Source organism: Phacochoerus africanus, chromosome 11, assembly GCF_016906955.1.
Source record: "Phacochoerus africanus isolate WHEZ1 chromosome 11, ROS_Pafr_v1, whole genome shotgun sequence".
Lineage (NCBI taxonomy): Eukaryota > Metazoa > Chordata > Mammalia > Artiodactyla > Suidae > Phacochoerus > Phacochoerus africanus.
Window position 1 is genome coordinate 92,789,844 of NC_062554.1, and position 16,697 is coordinate 92,806,540.

A 16,697-nucleotide genomic window follows, 5' to 3' on the forward strand; every position below is an offset into this window, starting at 1 on the left:
TGGTTTCACCTTTGAAAAAGACAGGAGCTAATTAGTCTATGTAATTACTTTTTAATCCCTCTTAAACAACACTCACGTTAGGCCAACCCATAGGTAACTTCTAACCAGGGGTCCTCCTGCAGCTCAATCTGCTGAATTGACGATGGTGCGTTATAAAGAGCAAAGTGTGGTAACTCCATGGAACATAATCCCTTAGAAAGAAACAATAAGTGTAGGATTGCCGGTGTTGACTGAAAAAAACAAAACAGCACAACCTAAAAGTTGAGAAGTGTTTCATTCATTAGTGAGGACGTAAGGCTGAGAGGCAGCCTTTCAGATAGCTATGAGGGACTCCTCTAGAAGAGGTAAGGGGAAGATGCAAGAGTCTGGGCCTATTGAAATCATTACTTTGATATGTACCTTAACTACCTAGGGCCAGTATCCTGTGCTTTCCTCCATCCTGAATCCCCTCAGGGTACAAAACCAGGAGTGGAAGGAGATGGGGGAGGTGTGAGGAGTGAGAAAGTGGTTGCAGTGGCTGAAGGATTGATGTTTGAAACATCTTTTTTAAAATATTATTTTAGGGAGTTCCCGTCGTGGCGCAGTGGTTAACGAATCTGACTAGGAACCATGAGGTTGCGGGTTCGATCCCTGGCCTTGCTCAGTGGGTTAAGGATCTGGCGTTGCTGTGAGCTGTGGTGTAGGTTGCAGACATGGCTCGGATCCCGCGTTGCTGTGGCTCTGGCGTAGGCTGGCAGCTACAGCTCCAATTAGACCCCTAGCCTGGGAACCTCCCATATGCCGCGGGAGCGGCCCAAGAAATGGCAAAAAGACCAAAAAATAAAAATAAAATAAAATATAATTTCATTGAAGTATAGTTGATTTACAATGTTGTATTAGCCTCTGCTATAAAGCAAAGTGATTCAGTTATACATGCACTATTTTTCATATTCTTTTCCATTATGGTTTATTCCAGAATATTGAATATAATTTCCTGTGCATATACAATAGGACCTTTTTGTTTATCCATCCTAAATCTAAATGTAATAGTTTGCATCTGCTAATCCAGAACTCCCAATCCATCCCTCCCTCTACCCCTTGGCACCCGCAAATCTGTTCTCTAGGTCTGTGAGTCTATTTCTGTTTCATGAATAAGATCATTTGTGTCCTATTGTAGGTTCCACATGTAAGTGATATCATGTGATGTCTTTCTCTGACTTACTTCATTTAGTATGATAATCTCTAGGGCCATCCATGTTGCTGTAACTGGTATTATTACCTTCTTCGTTTATGGCTGAGCGGTATTCTGTATATACACACACATACATACCACATCTTCTTTATCCATTCATCTGTCAGTGGACATTTAGGCTGCTTCCTTGTCTTAGCTGTTGTAAACAGTGCTCCTGTAAACATAAGAGTGTGTGTACCTTTTCCAATTATAGTTTTGTCCAGTTATATGCCCAGGAGGCGATTGCTGGGTCATATGGCAACGCTATTTTTAGTTTTTTAAGGAACCTCTGTACTGCTTTCTCTAGTGGCTGCACTGATTTACATTCCCACCAGTGGTGTAGGAAAGTTCTCTTCTCCATATACTCTCCAGCATTTGTTATATGTAGAATTTTTAATGATGGCCATTCTAAACAGAGGTGGAACCTCTTTGTAGTTTTGATTTGCATTTCTCTAATAATTGGCTTATGAGCCTCTTTTCATTCAATAGCCTTTGTTTACTGATATGGCAGATGACATTCCTTAGCCACAGCAGACTTAGCAAATAAAGGTACAGAATTCCAGTTAAATTTGAATTTCAAACAAACAATGAATAATTTGTAAAATATAAGCATATCCCAATATTGGAGACAAACTTATACTACAAAAAGTACTTAGGCTCAAATACTGCATGAGATATAGGTATACTAAAAAAATATATATTGATGGAGTTCCTGTCCTGGCACAATAAAAACGAATCCAACTAGGAGCCATGAGATTTCGGATTCAATCCCTGGCCTCGCCCCGTGAGCTGTGATAGAGGTCACAGACGTGGCTCGGATCTGGCGTTGCTGTGGCTCTGGCATAGGCCGGCAGCTATAGCTCCGACTGGACCCCCAGCCTGGGAACCTCCCTATGCACGGGTACGGCCCTAAAAAAACCCCAAAAATTCATTGTCTAAAATTCAGATTTGATGGAGCATGGTATATTTTTTCTGGCAGCCCCATGTAGGTAAGAATCCCTTTGATAGCTATGGCTTGGCCTATACAGTGTATTGAGGTGAAGTTCTGGTAATATTTCACATCCACCTCCCTGGGGAAAACACCAAATAGTTGAAAACCTTGATTCTAAGTGTTTGTTAATTTGCATGGAATAAATATTCCCATGGTGACTGATTTTACTGCCAAGCTGATGTCACTACAGTCGAAATTGGTTACTTATGTGCAGTAGCTCATCATTATATAGTCCATCCATACAGACCTCTTACCCTAAATAATCTGAAGAGTATATGATCAGTGCTCAATTCAGCAGCACATATACTTAAATTGGAACAATACAGAGAAGATTAGCATGGCTCTTGCATAAGGATAACCTGCAAATTCATGAAGCATTCCATATTTTTTAAAAGATGACTAATAGGAACCTACTATATAGCACAGGAAGATATACTCCATAGTTTGTAATAACCTGTATGGGAAAAAAAGAATGGATGTATTTATATGTATGACTGACTCACTTTGTTTTGTACACCTGAAACTAATACAACGTTGTGACTCAACTATATTCCAATAAAATTAAATTTTTAAAAAAGTACATAATCAAATGCCCAAAAGTGATCTGGAGGTGATGAGTTCTGTGTGTTTACTATCTTAGTTTTAAATAAATTTATTTCATTATAAGCTTTTGTACTTTAATTTTTTATTATATTTGATTTACAATGTTCTGTCAATTTCTGCTATACAATAAAATGACCCAGTCATATATATATACACACACACACACACACATACATTCCTTTTCTTACATTATCCTCCATCATGTTCCATCACAAGTAGTCGACTAGATGTAATTTCCATTGCTATACAGCAGGATCTCATTGCTTATCCACTCCAAATGGAATAGTTTGCATCTACTAACCCTAAACTCCCATTCCATCCCACTCTCTCCCCCTTGGCACCCACAAGTCTGTTCTCCATGTCCATGAATATGTTTCTTTTCTATGGAAAGATTAACTTGTGCCATATATTATATTCCAGATAGAAGTGATATCATACGGTATTTGTCTTTCTCATTCTGACTTACTTCACTTAATATGAGAGTCTCTAGTTCCAATCATGTTGCTGCAAATGACATTATTTTGTTTTTTATGACTGAGTAGTATTCCATTGTGTATATGTACCATATCTTCTTAATCCATTCATCTGTTGGTGGACATTTGGGTTGTACCCATGTCTTGGCTATTGTGAATAGTGCTGCAATGAACATAGGGGTGCATGTATATTTTTCAGTGAAACATTGTACAGATATATTGCCCAGGAGTAGGATTGCTGGGTCATATGGTAATTCTATTTTTAGTTTTCTGAGGTATCTCCATATTGTTTTCCATAGTGGTTGTACCAATTTACATTCCTACCAGCAGTGTAGGAGGGTTCCCTTTTTCCTACATCCTCTCCAGCATTTGTTATCTGTAGACTTACTAATGACGGCCAATCTGACTGTTGAGAAATGGTACCTCATAGTAGTTTTTATTTGTATTTCTCTAATAATTAATGATGTTGAGCATTTTTTCATGTGCCTGTTGGCTATCCATATGTCTTCTTTGGAGAAATGTCCATTCAGGTCTTCTGCCCATTTTTAAATTGGGTTGTTTGTTTACTTGCTGTTGAGTTATGTGAGTTATTTGTTTATATTGGAGATTAAACCTTTGTGGTTGCATCATTTGAAACTATTTTCTCCCACTCCATAGGTTGTCTTTTTGTTTTGTTTTGTTTTATGATTTCCTTTTCTGTGCAAAAACATTTAAGTTTGATTAGGTCCCACTGGCTTATTTTCATTTTTATTTCTATTGCTTTGGGAGACTGGCCTAAGAAAACATTTATATGGTTGATGTCAGAGAATGTTTTGCCTATGTTCTCGTCTAGGAGTTTTATGGTGTCTTGTCTTATGTTTAAATCTTGAAGCCATTTTGAGTTTATTTTTGTGCATGGTGTGAGGGTGTTTTCTGTTGTCATTGACTTACATGCAGCTGTCCAGGTTTCCCAGCAATACTTGCTAAAAAGGCTGTCTTTTTTCCCATTTTATGCTCTTGCCTCCTTTGTCAAAGATTAATTGACCATTGGTGTCTGGGTTTATTTCTGGCTTCTCTATTCTGTAATATTGGTCTGTATGTCTGTTTTGATACCAGTATCACACTCTCTTGATTACTGTAGCTTTGTAGTATTGTCTAAAGTGTGGGAGAGTTATGCCTCCTGCTTGGTTTTTGTTCCTCAGGATTGGTTTGGCAATTCTGGGTCTTTTATGGTTCCATATAAAATTTTGGATTGTTTGTTCGAGTTCTGTGAAAAATGTCATGGGTAATTTGATAGGGATTGCACTGAATCTATAGATTGCTTTGGGTGGTATGGCCATTTTCATGATATTAATTCTTCCAACCCAGGAGCATGGAGTATCTTTCCATTTCTTTGAATCCTCTTTAATTTCCTTGATTAATGTTTTATAGTTCTCAGCATCTAAAGCTTTCACCTCCTTGGTCAGGTTTATTTCTAGGTATTTAATTTTGGGGGGTGTTATTTTAAAAGGTATTATATTTTTGTATTCCTTTTCTAATATTTCATTGTTAGTATACAGAAATGCAACCAACTTCTGAATGTTAATCTCTTGTATCCTGCTACTTTGCTGAATTCATTGATCAGTTCAAGTAGTTTTTGTGTGGAGTCCGTACAGTTTTCTATATATAGTATCATATAATCTGCATACAGTGACAATTTTACCTTTTCTCTTCCAATTCAGATACCTTTTATTTCTTTTGTTTGTCGGAATGCTGTGGCTAAGTCTTCCAGTACTATGCTAAATAAAAGTGTCGAGAGAGGACATCCTTTTCTTGTTCCAGGTCTTAGCCAGAAGGCTTTCAGCTTTTCTCTGTCGATTATTATATTTGCTGTGGGTTTGTCATAAATGGCTTTGATTATGGTAAGATATGTTCTCTCTATACCCACTTTGGTAAAAGTTTTTATCATGAATGGATGTTGGATTTTTGTCAAATGCTTTTTCTGCATCTATTGAGATGATCATGTAGTTTTTAACTTTTCTTTTGTAATGTAGTGAATGATGTTGATTAATTTGCTTAACCATCCTTGTGAACTTGGGATGAATCCCACTTGGTCAGGGTGTATGATCATTTTTATATACAGTTGGATTCAGTTGGCTAAAATTTTGTTGAGAATTTTTGCATCTATATTCATCAAGGATATTGGTCTATAATTTTCTTTTTTGGTATATATTTTTTTCTTTTTTGGGTAATTTTCTTTTTTTGTCTGGTTTTGGTATTGGTTGGTTGTTTAGTAGCATATTGTTTAGCTTCTAGGAGTGTTTGTTTTTTGCTATTTTTTTCATATACTTGATTTCTAGTCCCATAGCATTGTGATCAGAGAAAATGCTTGAGATAATTTCAATTTTTTAAAATTTACTGTGGCTTGATCTGTGGCCCAAGATGTTTTCTCTCCTGGAGACTCTTCCATATGCACTTGAGAAGAAAGTATATTCTGCTGCTTTGGGGTGAAAAGTTCTACAGATATTTGTTACTTCTATTTGGTCTAGTGCATCATTTAAGTCTTGTGTGTCCTTGTTGATTTTTTTGGTCTGGATGACCTGTCCATTGCTGTAAATGGAGTGTTAAAGTCTCCCACTATTATTGTGTTACTGTCAATTTTCCCTTTTAGGGCTGTTAGTAGTTGCCTTATATATTGTGATACTCCTGTGTTGGATGCATATATATTTACAGTTGTTATTTCTTCTTCTTGAATTGATCATTTAATGTTTGTTATTTAATGTCCTTCTTTGTCTCTCATGACCTTCTTTATTTTAAAATCTATTTTGGTTGCATAAAATCTATTCTGTCTAATATGAGTATTCCTACTCCTGCTTTTATGTAATTTCCATTTGCATGTAATATTTTCTTCCACCTACTCGCCTTCCATCTGTATGTGTCCTTGGGTCTGAAGTGGGTCTCTTTTAAACAGCATATATATGTGTCTTGGTTTTTAGTCCATTCAGCCAATCTGTATCTTTTAGTTGGAGCATTTAATCCATTAACATTTAATATAATTATGGATAAGTATGTACTCATTGTCATTTACTTAATTTTTCTTGATTGCTATTTTGAGTCTTTTTTCTTCCCTTCCTTTTTTTGTTGTCTTCTCTTGTGATTTGCTGACCATTTTTATTGTTATGTTCAGCTTGGTTTTTCTTTTTTATGTGTGTGACCATTATAGTTATCTGATTCATGGTTCCCATTATGTTTTTATATAGCCCTCTATATGTGTGATGAATTGTTTCTGGTTGCTGGTGTCTTAATTTCAAATGCATTGGCAATGTTCTGCACTTGTCTTCTCATGCTTGCTAGTTTTGATATATTTGTCAATGAGTGATTTCCTACTTTTATATTATCTTTGCCTTTCCAGTGAGCTTTTTCATTTGTATATTCTTGTTTCTAATTACGGCCTTTTCTTTTCTGCATAGAGAAGTTCCTTTAGTAGTGGATGTAGAGCTGGTTTGGAGGTGCTAAAATTCTCTTAGCTTTTGCTTGTCTGAAAGCTTTTGATCTCTCTATCAAATCTCAATGAGAGCTTTGCTGGGTAGTGTATTCTTGGTTCTAGTTTCCTACTCTTCATCACCTCAAATATATCTTGCCACTCCCATCTGGCTTGTAAGGTTTACACTGAAAAAAATCAGCTGTTGTACTTGGGGGTTCCATTATATGTGATTTGTTGATTTTCCCTTATAGCTCTTAATATCTTTTCTTTTAATGTAATTTTGGTCAGTTTAATTAGTATTGTCTTGCTGTGTTTCTTCTTGGTTTATTTTGTATGGAATTCTTTGTGCTTCTTCCACTCCAGTGAGTGTTTCTTTTCCCATATTTGGGAGATTTTTGGCTATAACCTCTTCAAATGTTTTCTCTGGCCTTTCTCTTTCTCTTCTCTTTCTGGAACCCCTATGATGTGAAGTTGATACATTTAATGTTGTCCCAAAGGTCTCTTGGACTCTCCTCAGTTTTTTTCATTCTTTTTTCTTTATTCTTTTTTGTGGCAGTGATTTCCACCATTCTCTCTTCCACATTGCTTATTCATTCTTCTGCCTCTGTTAACCTGCTGTTGGTTCCTTCTAGATTATTTTTCATTTCAACTATTGTGGCATTTATTTTGCTCTTTAAATCTTAAACATTTCATTTAGGTTCTTGATCTGTGTCTCCATTCATTTTCCAAGATCTTGGATCATCTTTACCATCATCACTCTGAATTCTTTTTCATTTAGATTGCCTATCTCCCCATCACCTAGTGGGTTTTTTGTGTTTTTGTCTTGTTCCTTTGTCTGAAAGCTGCTTCTTTGTCATCTCATAGTGTCTACCTTTCTGTTCATCATCCCCTTGACAGTAGGTATGTAGATGTAGCAGCGTATGCCAAGTCCTGGAGTTCTCAAGGGTAGTAGTAGTTCACATGTACCCAGAGCATGTGTTGGGAGCAGTGGTATCACACTCCCTCTCCTGGAGCTAAGCAGATGCTAGGAATGGGGTCAGTGAGGCAGGTGGCAGTAATTCATGTTCACAAGGTTGCTTTTGTATCTCATGGGGGTAGCACTATCTCTTGCAACCCCTCTACCACCAAGTACCTTTCAGGGCTATTTTTTGTAGCTTTCAGTATCAGTAGTTTCTCCTGCCTTCCCTCCCTTTGCTGGGAAGGCTCTAGGGAGGGACTGCTCTCTGTAGCTATAGGGGCAGGTGCCACCATTCTGCTGTCACTCCCCTTGCTTGGCCACTCTAGAGATCTCTCTCTAATGATCCAGGGGTGAGACTTCTCCCTAATTGTTGCTAAAAGGCTCTGTCTGCAGCTGCAGGATGTCTGTTTCTGGAGGTCCCTCCCACACCTTGCTGCTGGTAGGAGTGCTGCTGTGGATCGGAATGTGGGTTAATGGGTCTCCCACAGCTCCCTTGGTGTGGAACCAGTACCACTACTGGCAGAGGCCCTGTGTCTTTTTCCTGCAGGGATTAGGCATTGGCAGCCCTCTCGTGGCTCTTTTTAGCACAGATCAGCCCCTGCAGAGCCTCTAGTCAGAGCCACAGCACTTGTGTTTTCACTGGTCAAGCAGATTACTGTTCTTGCAGGAAATTGGCTCCACTGCAGGCAGCTCTTCTGGTGCAAGTTGGGGTCCACTAGCACGGGACCACTGGCAGGAACCATAAACTTGTGTTATTCCCCCAGGCGGTTACTCCACCTGCTCCAAGAAGTGTGTAGCCCTAAGGGTGGGGCTGCTTCCCAGCCTTTACTAGGCAGCTGCTGCCACCAAGTGGTTCCTTGAGCTGAAGCAGGCAGTGTCCTGCAGCTTGAGAGAGGTCATGGTGGATCTTGCCCTTTCCTTCCAGCACTCCCAAGCAATGATGACTAATCTCTAAGTCCAACTGGATCACTTCCACTTAGATGCTCTCAATTGTGTTCACCCTATATTCTAGTCCCTTCAGGCTAGAAAGGAAAATCCACTCAGCTTACCCTGGCATTTTTCCCCAGGTAGCCAGCCTCAGATCCCTCTTTGGATCTGATCTCTAAGGCCAGAGTTTTAGTTGCCTGTAGCACTGATTGTTTGTAGAGGATTGTCTTCTTTTTAACTGATTCTCACCTTTTGTCCAGAGTCCTTCTACCATTTGGGCTGATCTCCTCACTGACTTGGGGGGAACTTCCTGGGGTGCAATATCTATTCCTCTTGCCAACTCCCTCCTGGTAGAGCAGATCCCATCTTGTTTCCTTTTGCTTATTTTTCTCTTGTTCTTCTTTTTTCTTTCTTTTGTCCTATCTGGTTTTGTAAAGATTTTCCTGCTCTGTCATAATCCTTAGGTCTTTTGTCAGTTTTTTGCAAATTTTCCATGTGAATCGTTCTACATGTAGTTGTGTTTTCAGTGTATTTGTGGGAGTAGGTGAGCCTCACATCCTGCCACTCTGCTATCTTTTTCTTATTCTGTGAATATAAGCTACCAAGTAGCTTTCAGGGCTGTTTCCTGTAGTGAAAACAACTACTGCAGTCTTAGAGGGCTATGTATATGCAAGAGTACCCCAGGGTATTTAATGAGGGCTTACTATTTATTTTTGCCATGAGGGCTTTTGGTTTGGAGGCTTGCTATCTCTTTTCAGGCTGTTATCCCCCTTGATGGGGTGCTATGGGTACTTCCATGGAGGTGGAGGTAATGGGCAGGGCTAGTAGCCAGTGCCTGGTTGCTGGGCCCTTGACAGTGGCAAGGACCCACAGGAAGATGGTGCAGGTTGCTCCTAGTTGTAGAACTCTGGGAAGTGGCAGTGACCCTCAGGGCAGTGTAGGTGGCACCTGGAGCATTTGGCAATGGCAGCAGCAGGGCATGTGTGTTCCCAGGGGAGTGAGAGCAACAACAGGTGGTGCTTGATTACAGTGCTCTCCTCTGTGCCATCTTCTGAGGTGACTGGAGCTATAGGTGGTGCCCCAGTCACACACCCCTAGTGGTGGTGGCCCATTCCCACCTCTGGAGTCTGAGATGACTGAATCTGTCCCCACACCTGTAGATCACTCAAAAGTATCCCCATGACGCTTAGCCCACTAAGAAGGTGCCAACACCCTTGGCCTGAGCAAGAAGGGCCTGCCACCTATAGCCCACACAAGAGGTGCCTCACCGCCTGTAGCCCCATCCTCCGAGAGTCTGTGTGTGCACAGAGAAAGATATTCATAAAGCAGTCCACTCCTCCTCCTCTTTCCCTTCCCAACAATGACACCTTGCTTCTCCTGCAGGCCCAAACCTCCTCCTGGGTTCTCTTGGCTGTGGAACTCCACTCCCCAGCCTTTGGTGCAGCACTCCCTAGCCACACAGCCAACCCTAGTACTTTCCCCAGAACTGAAATCCAGAGCCTGAATATCAGCACCCAGTCCCCGTCCAAGCATCTCCAGCTGTGGTGTTCCTGGAGCTGGTACTGATGGTCTGTGCAGCTCTCTCTCTGCTTTGCCCTCCTTAGTCCAGCTGCTGCACTTTTCTCTGAGGCTTTGAGATCCCTCCGTCTTGCCTGATCACCAGGGTGGCTTCCCAGGGTGTGGGTTCCTTTCCTTTTTACAGCACCCTCTCAGGAGCACTAGTTTCGTCCTGCATCCTGACTCCTTTCTCTCTCTCTCTCTCTCTCTCTTTTTCCTTTTGTTCTACCCAGTTATGGGGGGAGGGGGCAGTTTCTTGCCCTTTTGGGAGGTTTAAGGTCTCCTGCCAGACTTCAGTAGATGTTCTGTGTGAATCATTCTACATGTAGATTTTTTTTTTAATGTGTTTTTGGGAGAAGGCAAATGCCACACCTTATTCCTCTGCCGTCTTAACCCTGCCTCTGTGCTTTTATTTTTAATCATGGCTGAGATTATTAATTGGCTCATAGAGTTCCTAAAAATTTAACGTTTTGTTTGTGAAAGCTGGTAGGGGCTACCTCTAGGTCACCACTAAAATTTAAAGCATATTTCAGGAAGAAAATAATTTGCTAAACTCAAAACACTGCTTCAGAGGGGGAAGAAGGAATTTCGGGTGGGTTAAAAGAGCAGTATCTTATATAATCTATTGTATTTTATGTCCTGTTTTTGAACTATCATCAATTTGAGATGCAAAATATTCATAATAATACCAAATTCCTATGACAAAAAAAACCCGCAAAAATTGATTTCACTGCACTCAGAGGTCTTAATGATTTAAAAGGAAAATTGTTCTTTGTTTAAGCAGTTTTTCAAAAGTTATTCACAGTTGAGTTAGTCCGTTATATTTTGGTATACTTTAACAAAGATTCTGCTATATCTATCAGTAATGACACCTTTTATTATCAAGTGTTGAATGCTCTGAGCATAGTTTGAATGGCCACTGATTTTTCTACAACTGCTAAAATCTTTTGCCACACAGAAGTGATGTAGGTTGCATAGTTTATTATTCTGCAATTTAGTTGTGTATTTTGAACGGACTCAGATGGATTATAAAGCTAAAAATGTAGAACTTGGCACTACTACTAAGCTGTGAGGTATAAAGCACCGGGGGTTCCTATTACAGGGAAGATTGCTCTTGTGACATTTGGGAAACAATTTAGTGCTAGACGGAAAATGAACCATTTTGAAGTGTTTAATATTTAGTACCAAGATTTGCAATTCTGAGACGCATGCTGATTTCCTAACCAGCCTTAAAACTTTTTCCTTTGTTATGTCCTTTCTAATCTAGTACATCTTTTCTTCCTATAATTTAGAAATATATGAAATGAGTGGGGAAAAAAATCCTTGGCTCACATAATTAATTGACTTGGCATCGGTGTCACCAAAGAAAATAGATAAAGTTAAACTATGTCCGGGTCTGTCAGCTGAGTTTTCTGAAGTTCAAAAGGAGCTTCTGTGTCCTGAAAGGCTTATTCTTCAATTTATTAACATCACAATTTTAGTTTTTCTTAAGATATTAAGTTCAACTTGGAGATATTAATTTTCCGTTTATAAACAAAATAATTTTGCATATCTTAAGAAAAATCAACTATTCTTTAACTGATGTTCCTCTGACAATTTAAGCTCCCCTGAACAAATAACCCATTTATAAACTTATTTAATTAAATGATCTGAAGCCAGTGTTTCTTGAACTTCTGGAGAGCTTGTGAAAACACAGATTGCTGATCCCACCCCATCATTTCTGACCTAAGAGATTTAGGGTGGAGCCCAGGCATATGCCACTCTAACACATTTCCAGATGATGCTGACGCTTCTGGTCTTGAGGACCTCGCTTTGAGATCCCCTGCCATAATCCTTTAAAGCAACAGGTGCAGAAATAAAGTATCTGGCTTTCTCCAGCACTTCAAACTTCCAGTGACGCTTCCAAACAGGATCTTTCTTAGTATTTAACTCTTGTGAATCAAGTTCTCTTAAACATTCAAATGCTGTTTACAAACTTAATCAAGTTCTTCTATACATGCCAAATCAAAATAGAAAGTCTAATATCATTTTCACATTTCAGATAAAAAAAAATCACAGGGCTAACATTCTCTAACAATTCAGGTTTATGAACACCTTAAATAACAAGATATGTAAGGTTTATCGCTGTGAGTACAAAGTTTAAAAGCAGAGTTACCATTGCTAATGGTCTCAGGTTACCAGATTGAAGGTTTTGAGCTATGAAATAATTACCTGTGTGAAAGGAGAGGCTCAGAGAAAAAAAAATTAAGAGTTTTATTTGCAAACTTTTGCAAAGGAGTCAGATTTTAAAAGAACTGGTTCACCAAATTTAAAATAAAAACAGTATTTTAAGAAAAAAGTTACTGGAGTTCCCTGGTGGCCTAGTGGTTAAGGCAAGGATCTGGCATTATCCTTGCCTTTAAAAGGGCTTTGCTGAAATCCATCCAGGAGTTTCAGCGCTTTTGGGGCAAGAGCCACCCATCTCCTGGATGGCCCTGCAATAAATCTTTTTCTGCTCCAAATTCTGATGTTACTTGAGTTTGATCCCTGGCCTGGGAACTTCCTCATGCCATGAGTACAGCCAGAAAAAAAAAGAAAGAAAGAAAGAAAGAAAGAAAGAAAGAAAGAAAGAAAGAAAGAAAGAAAGAAAGAAAGAAAGAAAAGAAAGAAAGAAAGAAAGAAAAGAAAATTGGCCAAGATTGATGTGTTTGTGTCTGAAAAGCAGCATTTCCCCACTCCACCCCCAATATGAATATTGTATCTTCAAGAGTCATTGCTATCTCTAGACATCAGTTATGCAAACTTCAGGGTCAAATCTGGTTTTTTCAGAGAGTCAGTTTCATTTAACGCTGAGAATACATTTTTAAAATTACACTTTAACTAAGAAAATGAACAAATATAACAAAACAGAAACAGACTCACAGATGCAGAGAACAGATTAGTGGTTGTCCGAGGGGAGAGGGATGGGGGAGGAGCAAAATGAGTGAGGGGAATTAAGAGGTACAAACCACTAGGTATAAAATAAGTAAGTCACAAGGATGTAATGAACGGCACAGGGAATATAGCCAATATCTTATATTAATTTTGCATAGAATATAATCCATAAAAATATCAAATTCCTATGTTGTACACTCGACACATATAGTACTGTAAGTCAAATACATTTCAACTTTTAAAAATTACGTTTGGGAGTTCTCATCAGGGCTCAGTGGAAACAAACAAATCTACTAGTATCCACAAGGATGCAGGTTCAATCCATGGCCTTGGGTTAAGGATCCAGGATTGCTGTGAGCTGTGGTGTAGGTCTTAGATGCGTCTTGGATCCTGTGTTGCTGTGACTGTGGCGTAAGCCGGTGGCTACAGCTCCGATTCAACCCCTAGCCTGGGAACCTCCATGTGCGCAGGTGCCACACTAAAAAGACAAAAAAAAAAAAATTAAAAAAATAAACATTACATTTTAAGATGTCATTTTACATTAGATTACATTTTAGATTTGTTTGAATACAGCTGCAGGACAAGAGGTCAGTTGGTCTTCCTCACTTGTTGATCAGTAATTGGGATACCAGGTTGGGTTTGCCTGAGCTATAACTGTAATACCAAACCCTTTCTTAGAGTTGATATGTCCAACAAGATACACGGGGAACCCTCAACCCACGTTTCAGATGGGACTTAGTTACATGATGCACAACAGCACAGACTCCCTCCACAACTTCTGTTACCAAAACCAAGTTTGTGTGCCCGATACAGAGAGAGGCCAAAGCATAACAAAACATCAGAGTTTGGAGCAGAAAAAGGTTTATTGTAGCGCCATGCCAGGAGATGGTGGCTCTTGCCCCAGAGGCCCTAGAACTCCTGGAAGCATTTCAGCAACGCCCTTTTAAAGGCAAGGTGGTGGAGGGGTGTGGTTAGTTGTGGCAGACGTCTTGATGTAGAAAACCTTTGTTCTTGGCAGCTGTCCATGTAGGTCAGGTCATGATATGCCTCTAAACCTCCAACAAGACAGATGTTATTCTCTGTTCTGCAAATTTTTATCTCTATATAACTGGGCTCTTAAAGATCAGAGCCTTGAGAATAGGCTATCTTGCATATTTCAGGCTATAGGCAATATTCTTTTAGGAAAAGTGCAGAGCCAGCATGACTAAGCACAGGCGGCAGAGCACAAAGATTAAAGTAAAAGAAACAGATCTGATATACAGTCAGATTTGTTTTTCCCTATTACACTTTCAGATTCAATCACATTAAGATTTTATCCTACTCTTCTACTTTTATCTCCTGATTTTATTTGATAGGTTTTATTCCCTCATCTTTTTCAAATTGCTAAATTTCTTTACTAAGGATTCAACTAAGTCTTTTTAGTTTGATTGGTTCTACATCCTTTTCCTCTTATCTGGATTCACATCATTTATTGGCAGTCCTTAATAGGCAGAAGCAGTAATGAAAACTCCATAGCTTTACTGAAAAACTAAACCATAACAAAAATGGTTCACCATAGCAAAATAATAATTAATCTTATTTTAACTCTTGGGAAAAAAACTGCTTCATTTGTACACAATTTAAGAAGTATTCTTAATAAATCTGTGTGAAAACATGAGATTAAAATTTGAAAATGTTTCACATGCCTTAGTTGGTACTCTGATATTCATCTGGCATTTTACTTGGGAGTTTTTTATATTCTAGAGGAGACATTATATTTAAAAGATTATAAGGATTACAACAGCATTTCCAGACAAACTTAAAAAGCTTCCTATTTAGGCATTCAGATATGTTGCCCAACAGTGAAGAATTCCATTGTGATGCGGTTTTGATGGTAAAGATGAAAAAGAACTCTTAACTCAGCTATTAACAAGCAAAAAAAAGGAAAACCAAAAAAAATAACATTGACTGAAAAACAATTTTTTTTCTTATCAAAAGGAGCAGAAGCTGGTAGACAAACTTGTGAGGCAGATTGAAGTTGTATTTCTTCTGAGGCAATGACTGAATATATTAAAAAGACATAGAAGACATTTGCCATAACATTGCATGCTACCAGGCTTAAACTGCTAATGACATCCACTCCTGGGTAAGGAAACAGGATACTGTGCTTAGATGATGTGCAGCATAGTTAGCTATCCCACACAACTTTTTAAAGGGAATTTAGAAGAAAATGCAAAGTAATTTTTGTTGTTGCTGATTAAAAGGAAAGAAATTATTCACGTCATCCAAGAGAAAATCCCTACCTCCCTTTACCAACCAGAATGAACCACAGCTTTGAGGGTGAAATTCTCATGAAGGCAAACACATTTCTCTGCCAGGGCATTAACAATAGTCGCATGAATGTATACGTTGATGCACTCATTTGGCAAGAAATAATAATGTGTCCCACTTTCTTACCCTGGAGTTGGTTTCCAGAAATGAGTGATGCTACATTCCCAAAATTGTGAACATGAAGAATGGATTTCAGGACACATTCTCTGGTTTAAAACTTGAGGAAAAGGAACTAATATCATTCGGGTTTCTTCTTGCAGTTAACATTGATAGCATGAATGAAGAGCTAAAAGCAGAACTTTTTGTACTGTGTGGCACAATATAGTTGTAAAAACCTAATAGGAGGCTGTTGAAGAACCCTATTTGTTGTGAATAGCTCTGAAATTGTCTTTTTAAATATAAATTTATATGTTCTTTTTATGTTTAGAAGTACCTGTGTTTGTGAATTGCTATTTTCCACTTTAAATAAAGCCAACTTTTGCTTCCAATTTTGCTTCCAAGGCAAAAATTCTGTAATAAGTACAAGATCTGAGCCTGACAGAAACAGCAGAAAAGGTACCAGGTTTTCAGTTCCAACTTAGAGAAGTAATGGATTATAAAGCAGTGTGATAACTAAGATGCTTTTCACAATCATATTTAAAGTATCTTCAACATAGTACGTGTATAATATCTTCCATATATTTAACTATATAAGCACAGTTCCTGTGTGTTTACTGTTTCCAATGCCCTTTCTTTTTTTTTTTTTTTTTGTCTTTTTGCTATTTCTTTGGGCCGCTCCTGCGACATATGGAGGTTCCCAGGCTAGGGGTCGAATCGGAGCTGCAGCCCCCGGCCTACGCCAGAGCCACAGCAACACAGGATCCGAGCCTCGTCTGCAACCTACACCACAGCTCACGGCAACGCCAGTTCGTTAACCCACTGAGCAAGGGCAGGGATCGAACCCGCGACCTCATGGTTCCTAGTTGGATTCGTTAACCACTGCGCCACGATGGGAACTCCCAATGCCCTTTCTAATCTCTGCTTTTTCCTTCTTTCCACCCCCAAAATCAGAAGACCCAACTCACTTGTTTAAGAAGCACACTTGTAAGGTAAAATTTTCCTTCTCCAGAAACTACATAAGACTCAGACTGGGGAGAAAAAAAAAAAAAAAGAAACTCTTAGGAGTTTCCATCATGACTCAGTGGTTAACAAACCCGACTAGCATCCATGAGGATTTGGGTTCCATCCCTGGCCTTGCTCAGTGGGTTAAGGAACTGGCATTCATTTCCTTAGGTGGATAGATCGAAGATCCAGCTCAGATCATTGCTGTGGCT

The 16,697-nt window shown here is 39.1% G+C and overlaps 1 protein-coding gene and 1 non-coding gene across 2 annotated transcripts in view; both read left to right on the forward strand.

The window, feature by feature from the left end:
- TMEM243 (transmembrane protein 243) overlaps nt 1-16,697 on the forward strand; it is a 119,735-nt gene that overhangs the window by 53,215 nt on the left and 49,823 nt on the right. The window lies entirely within an intron of this gene.
- On the forward strand, nt 2,484-2,590 carry LOC125112312 (U6 spliceosomal RNA). The gene has a single exon (XR_007131106.1). It is a non-coding gene; the product is annotated as a U6 spliceosomal RNA (small nuclear RNA).